Here is an 8372-nt window from a genome sequence, read left to right on the forward strand (position 1 = left end):
TGAAGAACCCAGAGAGAGTTATTTAGTTATTTATTTCCTGTTTTTTCTGTGAAGAACTCAGAGAGGGTTTAGTTATTATTTATTTCATTAATAGTGTTATTATTTGTTTCCTGACTTTTTTTCTGTAAAGAACCTGGAAAGGGTTATTAAATAACCGTTATTTGGTTATGTGTGGCTTTCTGGAAAACAATAATTTTTTTAAGCTCCCCTACGATCGTCACACTTTTTCTGTTACAAACTGCCACCGGCCCGCCATCAGAGAAGGGAAAGGTTATGTGGCCCTCACAGGAAAAAGTTTGGGGACCCCTGATTTAGAGACTCAAATACTGAAAAATTAATTAGCGCTGGCTCCCATAGCTTCCGTTTCACTCAACATGATTCCAGCCCTGTCCAAACCCTGGGACTTTCCCTCTTGTGCCCCACAATTGCACATTCCCGTTCAGGGTGCGAGTACATTGGGTTTCCAAATTTTTCAAAGTGCTTTGTCATCCTGCCCATTGATTTTTTCCGCTTCCGGGTTCTCTGCCGGACGCCCTCTTCCTTCTCAGCCAGACTCCCAATACTTTTCAGGCTTGGACGATTTTGTTTTCTCCAGCGTGGAACTCATCTCCCTGACTCTAAAGTAAGTTTGAATCTTTTATTACACTGTCGATCTTTTTTTTCACAGTTGGAGTGCCTGGGAGAGCGGAGGCTTCGTGGCCGTTTGTCTGCCGTCGATCATCGGACACAAAGTATGGCTGCGGATCGAGAGGTTTGTGTGGCTTCGTGCACCAACTGCACCCTTCTCTTAGAGAGGTTGTCCCTGCTAGAGGGACGTGTCCGCCAGTTAGAGCAGAATTGCGCGATAACTGTAGATGTGGCGGATACAGACGCGGGCTGTAGTCAGCCTGCTAGCCCAGTTAGCATTAGCCCCAAGCGGCTTGCTAATCGCGATGAGCCAGGTAAGACGCATAGCCGTCCAAAGTCATCTCGGTCTACTGGCCCTCGCACTTTGGTCATAGGTGACTCCATTACCCGAAATATTACGCTTACAAATCCAGCCACGGTAATGTGTATTCCTGGGGGCAGAGCACCCGACATAGAAGCTAATCTTAGGGAGCTGACTCGCAATAGGTCTAGTCAACAGCGTAGTTCCATCAACACTAGCTACTCGGACATAGTGATACACGTCGGCTCCAATGATGTTAGGATGAGGCAGTCGGAGATCACAAAGAGAAACATAGCGAGGACTTGTGATCTCGCTAGAAAGATGAGTCGGCATCGAGTATTTGTCTCTGGCCCCCTGCCTGGGAGAGGCACTGATGAGAGGCTTAGTAGATTAGTCTCCCTTAATCGATGGATGGCTGGGTTCTGTAAGAAGCAGGGACTGTATTTCATAGATAACTGGCCTTCCTTCTGGGGCCGCCCCGACCTGCTGAGGAAGGACGGCCTTCACCCTAACCGTGAAGGCGCCTTCACTCTTTCTAGGAATATAGATTACTGTTTGAGCCACACATGACAGGTCACTTTAGAGCAGGCCGGGTCACAGGTGATTAGACCACCTGTCAGGATGGGTTTGGAGTCTGTTAAGATAAAGTTAACTAGCGCTAGGCTAGACTCCCAGCATGCACATAGCTCCTTGTGTAGACTAGAGCGTGATAGTTTGAATAGTGCGACAGTACACATAAACGCACTTTCTACTGGGGTAGTAGACAAATCCAATCATTCCACCCCGACCGGTTTTGCTGAGGAAACGGTGCCGGTTTCAGATAATTCTACACGTGTAACAAATATTTACTATCAGATTCCCACGGTCGTATCAGCCCACCGCGCTAACAAACATTTGAGAGGTGATGTCAGGCTTAGAGAACACAATCTTACTCGCATTTCGTATAAATATCCTTCGATAAATACGCACCCGGATCGACCAATTACACTTAAACTTGGTTTTATGAATATTAGATCGCTTCATACGAAAGCCATTCTCGTTAATGATCTCATCACAGAACATAATCTAAACGCTTTTGGTCTCTGCGAGACCTGGTTAAAACCTAATGAACTGATGCCGCTTAATGAGGCCTCGCCTCCAAATTTTGTGAGCTCGCATGTGGCGCGTCCTCGAAAAAAGGGTGGGGGTGTCGCCCTCATCTCGAATTCCGAGCTTAGTTTTAGGCCTCGTTCGATCAACGTATTTAAAACATTTGAGGTTCTCATTGTCCGATCCACCGCTTTACCGTCATTTTATCTTGTTGTTATTTACCGTCCACCCGGGGCTTACTCTGGCTTCCTGGATGAATTTTCAGAATTTGTGGCTGATCTCGTAACCAATGCGGATAATATAATTATCATGGGCGATTTCAACATCCACATGAATTTACCGTCAGAGCCACTTACTTCGGCGTTTCAGACTTTAACTGATACCTTTGGTTTTACGCAAGCTGTACAGGCAGCAACGCATAAGAATGGAAATACCATAGATCTGGTATTATCCCGAGGACTTGCAACCTCAAATATAGCAGTACTGCCATACACTACTGTTTTGTCTGATCATTACTTAATAAAGTTTGAAATTATAGTTCCTTGTCAAAGACAAGAGAGCAATCAGCATTATAGGAGCCGTCATTTCAACTCTATGACTGCAACTGCGCTATCTGAAATACTGTCGCCGGCAACCACTAATTTTCTCACATACGCCGACTCTATTGATAATCTTACGAATGAATTCAATGCGACATTGTTAAATGCCATTGACTCTGTGGCGCCGTTACGTCTGAAAACTCGCCGTAGAGTGCCTACTCCATGGTTCACAGATGAAACGCGTACGCTTAAGCAATTATGTAGAAAGCATGAGCGCAGATGGCGTCTAACCAAACTTGAGGTTTTCCATCAGGCATGGCAGGATAGCCTCCTGAAATATAAAGATGCGCTTATCTTAGCAAAAACTCGATATTTTTCGCAAGTTATTAATCTCAATAAAAACAATCCGAAACACCTATTTGATACAGTGGCAAAGCTGACTCTGCGCCAGCCGACCTCCGATAGTTCCTTCCACTCAGCTGACGAGTTCATGAAATTTTTTGCTCAAAAGATTGAATCCATTAGGGATGAGATCAAGAATAGCATTCCAATCGCTCGGTCGAGCACGCCGTTTACCAACGCTGATGATCATGCAACAACCCTCTCAACTTTTAAAAGCGTGTCTCTTGAAAGGCTTACACAAATTGTTAGTGCGGCTAAACAAACAACATGTTTACTCGACCCTCTTCCAGCCAAACTACTTAAAGAATTATTTCAAATTTTAGGACCGTCCGTCTTAAATATAATCAATCTGTCTGTCTCCTCTGGGATAGTGCCAACAGCCTTTAAAACCGCTATCATTAAACCGTTACTTAAGCGACCAAATCTTGACCCGGACTGTCTCAGTAATTATAGGCCAGTTTCAAACCTCCCATTCATAGCAAAACTTCTTGAAAAAGTAGTAGCGCAGCAGCTTATTGATTACATGGTCGCCAATAATCGATACGACACTTTTCAGTCTGGTTTTAGAGCTAATCATTCCACTGAGACAGCACTTGCGAAAGTGACTAATGATCTCCTCGTAGCTATGGATTCAAACATTTCGTCTGTACTGTTACTACTCGATCTTAGTGCTGCCTTCGACACTGTAGACTTCGATATTTTATTAGGGCGTCTTAAAAGTTGTGTTGGTATTTCAGGGTCAGCACTAGGCTGGTTCCATTCCTATCTATCAAACAGGACGCACCGAGTGGTCCATGGCAATGCGTCCTCGGAGCTCTATAATGTTACATGTGGTGTCCCACAGGGATCGGTTCTCGGACCAATTCTTTTTAATATTTATATGATTCCGCTTGGGGACATAATACGTAAATATAATATTAGTTTTCAATGCTATGCGGATGACACCCAATTATATATGCCGTTATCGATGACAGATCCGCGGGATTGTTGTAATCTTGAGAAGTGCCTTGCGGAGATCAAGCAATGGATGTCTCTCAACTTCCTTCGTCTTAACCCAGATAAAACTGAGATGTTGATAATTGGTCCAGCTCGTTATCAACACTTATTCAAGGAAACCGCTATAACTATAGATAACCGTACTATCACTCAAAGCGATACTGTAACTAATCTCGGGGTAATATTTGACCAAACTCTCTCCTTTCAAAAGCACATTAAGAATATAACCAGAATTGCGTTTTTTCACCTTCGTAATATTGCAAAGATTCGTCCGATCCTTTCGACCGGTGATGCGGAAACTATTATACATGCGTTCGTCACGTCGCGCCTGGACTACTGTAATGTACTATTTTCGGGTCTTCCTAAGTCCCGCATCAAAAGTCTACAGTTAGTACAAAATGCCGCTGCAAGGCTGCTCTCTCGGACAAGAAAATTTGATCACATTACCCCAATACTAGCCAACTTACATTGGCTTCCGGTCCATTTAAGATGTGACTTCAAGGTTCTTCTATTAACCTATAAATCGCTGCATGGCTTAGCGCCTTCATATCTCGTCGACCTAGTTGTTCCTTATGTTCCGTCTCGTAACCTTCGTTCGCAAAACGCTACCCTTTTAGCGACACCGAGGGCTAAGAAAATGTCTGCAGGCTCTAGAGCATTTTCTATTCGGGCTCCAGAGCTTTGGAATGCCCTACCAATGGATATTAGGACTGCTACCTCAGTAGAAACATTTAAGACACGTTTAAAGACACATTTCTATGACATGGCCTTTAACTAACCTGTAGTGGCCGATTCGGCTGGAGTTTGTTTTCTCTCCCTCTCCACCCCCTCCCTCCCCCCTCCCCGGCCGGGGAGGTGGTTAGGTGGTACCCATGCTGACAGCGGCTATCTGGATTCTCGTGGCTAATTCAGGATAGGGGAACTGCAGCTCAACCTCCTCGAAGAGCACTGCCAGGACAATTGAGGGCTCCTTTCGGCAGCCCTCTGCTGTGACATGGACATCCACTTTTTATTTAATTGATTTTCATGTTGTATCATTTGTGCCCTCTCTGCATCCATTTCAACCTGGTGATCCTGAAAGGGGGATCCTTCCATCTGTGGTCCCTTCTCAAGGTTTCTCATTTTCCCCCTGCTAGGGGTTTTTAAGTTTTTCCTTGCCCTTTTGGGAGCTTAAGATCAGGGGATGCTTTGAGAATAATTGTCAATTTCTGTCTATGTGAAGCCCTTTGAGACTGCTTGTGATTTAGGGCTATACAAATAAACTTGACTTGATGTCCTTGTTCCACATTTCGGCTGAGCAGGCATCGATTTGCCATGACACAGTCAATGACATGACACGCACTGTCCAAATTCTGCAGTTTTTGCGTGCTTGCTGTGCACTTCTGCTAAGCGTACATTTCATTAACGACCGTAGGTTGGAGTTCACTTGTTCGGACAAGGCCATAGCAGGGGAGGGGGTGACTGACATCATAATCGGACAAGTGATATAATAAAGGCATGGCACGCAGTCCAGATACAAGAGTTTATGAACTAATGTTTAATTGTATTGAAGAATGTGTGATGCCAAAAGTTGAATAGTTGTATAACTGGAAAATAATGGGGACATTTTATGTTAAATATTAAATTGTGGGAAAATTTTAAGTACTGGATGCAGAGAGAGAAAAATAACTCCCGGGTGGCGTGAATATAAGGATTATGTTAAAATTTGAGTGGTGTAAATCAGATGCACTATGTGGGCATATAAGGAGGACAAAAATGTGAGTAGAATAATAAAAATAAGAAAAATAATCTGATTAACATATGTGTGAATGCTGAAAGCAATAAGGGGTTGGACGAGATAATTTTTTCTAATTCTACCTACTCCTTCCTTTGAACATACATGTAAACTGCATTGAATTTGTATGTATTGATCTTTTTCTTTTCATTTTGTTTTTCTTCTTTTATGTTTATGTTCAATCAATCAATAAATCAGTCAATCAATCAATATAATTATATTAAAATACATTGTATTTGTCATGCGCTTTATTTTTCAGCAATTCCAAACTGTTCAGAGTAAAATACATTTTACACAAAGAAAGGGAAACCGTACGATAAGGATTTTGTGAAAAGAAAGTTCTTAAGATTGTTGTTCAGTCAATCAGTCAATCAATCAATAATAGTAATAATAATAAAATCATTTTTATTTGTCATGAGCTTTATTTTTCAGCAATTCCAAACTGTTCAGAGTAATATCCATCCATCCATCCATCCATCCATCCATCCATTCATCCATCCATCCATCCATCCATCTTCTTCCGCTTATCCGGGGTCGGGTCGCGGGGGCAGCAGCTTCAGGAGGGACTCCCAGACTTCCCTCTCCCCAGCCACTTCATCTAGCTCATCCCGGGTGATCCCAAGGCGTTCCCAGGCCAGCTGAGAGACATTGTCTCTCCAGCGCGTCCTGGGTCGTCCCCGAGGTCTCCTACCGGTGGGGCATGCCCGGAACACCTCCTCAGGGAGGCGTCCAGGAGGCATCCTGATGAGATGCCCGAGCCACCTCATCTGGCTCCTCTCAACGTGGAGGAGCAGCGACTCTACTCCGAGTCTCTCCCGGATGACCGAACTTCTCACCCTATCTCTAAGGGAGAGCCCGGACATCCTGCGGAGAAAACTCATTTCGGCCGCTTGTATCTGGGATCTCATTCTTTCGGTCACGACCCATAGCTCGTGACCATAGGTGGGGGTAGGAGCGTAAATCGACCGGTAAATTGAGAGCTTTGCCTTTTGGCTCAGCTCTCTCTTTACCACGACGGACCGGTACTTAGTCCGCATTACTGCCGACGCTGGATCGATCCGCCTGTCGATCTCGCGCTCCATCCTCCCCTCACTTGTGAACAAGACCCCAAGATACTTAAACTACTCCACTTGGGGCAAGATCTCATCCCCGATCCGGAGAGGGCATTCCACCCTTTTCCGATCGAGGACCATAGACTCGGATTTGGAGGTGCTGACCCTCATCCCGACCGCTTCACAGTCAGCTGCGAACCGCTCCAGTGAGAGCTGGAGATCACGGCCTGAAGAAGCAAACAGCACCATGTCGTCTGCAAAAAGCAGAGACGCGATGCTGAGGTCCCCAAACCGGACACCCTCAACGCCTCGGCTGCGCCTAGAAATTCTGTCCATAAAAATTATGAACAGAATCGGTGACAAAGGGCAGCCTTGGCGGAGTCCGACCCTCACTGGGAACGAATCCGATTACTGCCGGAAATGCGGACCAAACTCTGTCATCGGTGATACAGGGACCGAACCGCCCTTATCAGTTGGCTCGGTACCCCGTACTCCCGAAGCACCCCCCACAGAACCTCCCGAGGGACACGGTCGAACGCCTTCTCCAAGTCCACAAAACCCATGTGGACTGGTTGGGCAAACTCCTATGCACCCTCGAGGTTCCTGCTGAGGGTGAAGAGCTGGTCCACTGTTCCACGGCCAGGACGAAAGCCACACTGTTCCTCCTGAATCCGAGGTTCGATCTCCCGACGGACCCTCCTCTCCAGCACCCCTGAATAGACCTTACCAGGGAGGCTGAGGTTATTCCCCTGTAATTGGAACACACCCTCCGGTCCCCCTTCTTAAAGAGGGGAACCACCACCCCAGTCTGCCAATCCAGAGCCACTGTCCCCGATGTCCACGCGATGTTGTAGAGACGTGTCAGCCATGACAGCCCCACAACATCCAGAGCCCTTAAGAAATCCGGGTGGATCTCATCGGTGAGGAGTTTTTTAACTACCTCAGTGACTTCGACCCCAGAGATTGGAGAGTCCGCCTCAGAGTCACCAGGCCCTGCTTCCACAATGGAAGGCGTGTCGGTGGAATTGAGGAGGTCTGAGACGCCGGATGGTGGACCAGAATTTCCTCGAAGCTGTCCGGAAGTCATTCTCCATGGCCTCGCCAAACTCCTCCCACGTCCGGGTTTTTGCCTCATCAACCGCCGAAGCCGCGTTCCACTTGGCCACCCGGTACCTGTCAGCTGCCTCCGGAGTCCTGCAGGCCAAAACGGCCCGATAGGACTCCTTCTTCAGCTTGACGGCATCCCTTACCGCCGGTGTCCACCAGCGGGTTCGGGGATTGCCGCCACGACAGGCACCAATGACCTTACGGCCACAGCTCCGGTCGGCCGCCTCAACAATGGAGGCGCGGAACAAGGTCCACTCGGACTCAATGTTCCCCGCCTCCCCCGGGACGTAGGAAAAGCTCTGCCGGAGGTGGGAGTTGAAGCTCTTCCTGACAGGGGATTCCGCCAGACGTTCCCAGCAGACCCTCACAGAGCGTTTGGGTCTACCAGGTCGGACCGGCATCTTCCCCCACCATCTGAGCCAACCCACCACCAGGTGGTGATCAGTTGACAGCTCCGCCCCTCTCTTCGCCCGAGTGTCCAAAAC

The 8372-nt window shown here is 46.9% G+C and overlaps 1 long non-coding RNA gene across 2 annotated transcripts; it reads left to right on the plus strand.

Annotated features, from left to right (window-relative positions):
- Positions 1-313: 313 nt before the first annotated feature.
- On the plus strand, positions 314-5968 carry LOC133153915 (uncharacterized). 2 transcript variants are annotated; one of them, XR_009714413.1, is made up of 2 exons: positions 314-751; positions 4758-5968. It is a non-coding gene; the product is annotated as an uncharacterized LOC133153915 (long non-coding RNA). The 2 variants fall into 2 exon arrangements; XR_009714412.1 differs by having other exon boundaries at positions 4818-5968.
- Positions 5969-8372: the final 2404 nt, after the last annotated feature.

The sequence above is a fragment of the Syngnathus typhle genome, linkage group LG5 (genome assembly GCF_033458585.1).
Source record: "Syngnathus typhle isolate RoL2023-S1 ecotype Sweden linkage group LG5, RoL_Styp_1.0, whole genome shotgun sequence".
NCBI classification, from domain to species: domain Eukaryota; kingdom Metazoa; phylum Chordata; class Actinopteri; order Syngnathiformes; family Syngnathidae; genus Syngnathus; species Syngnathus typhle.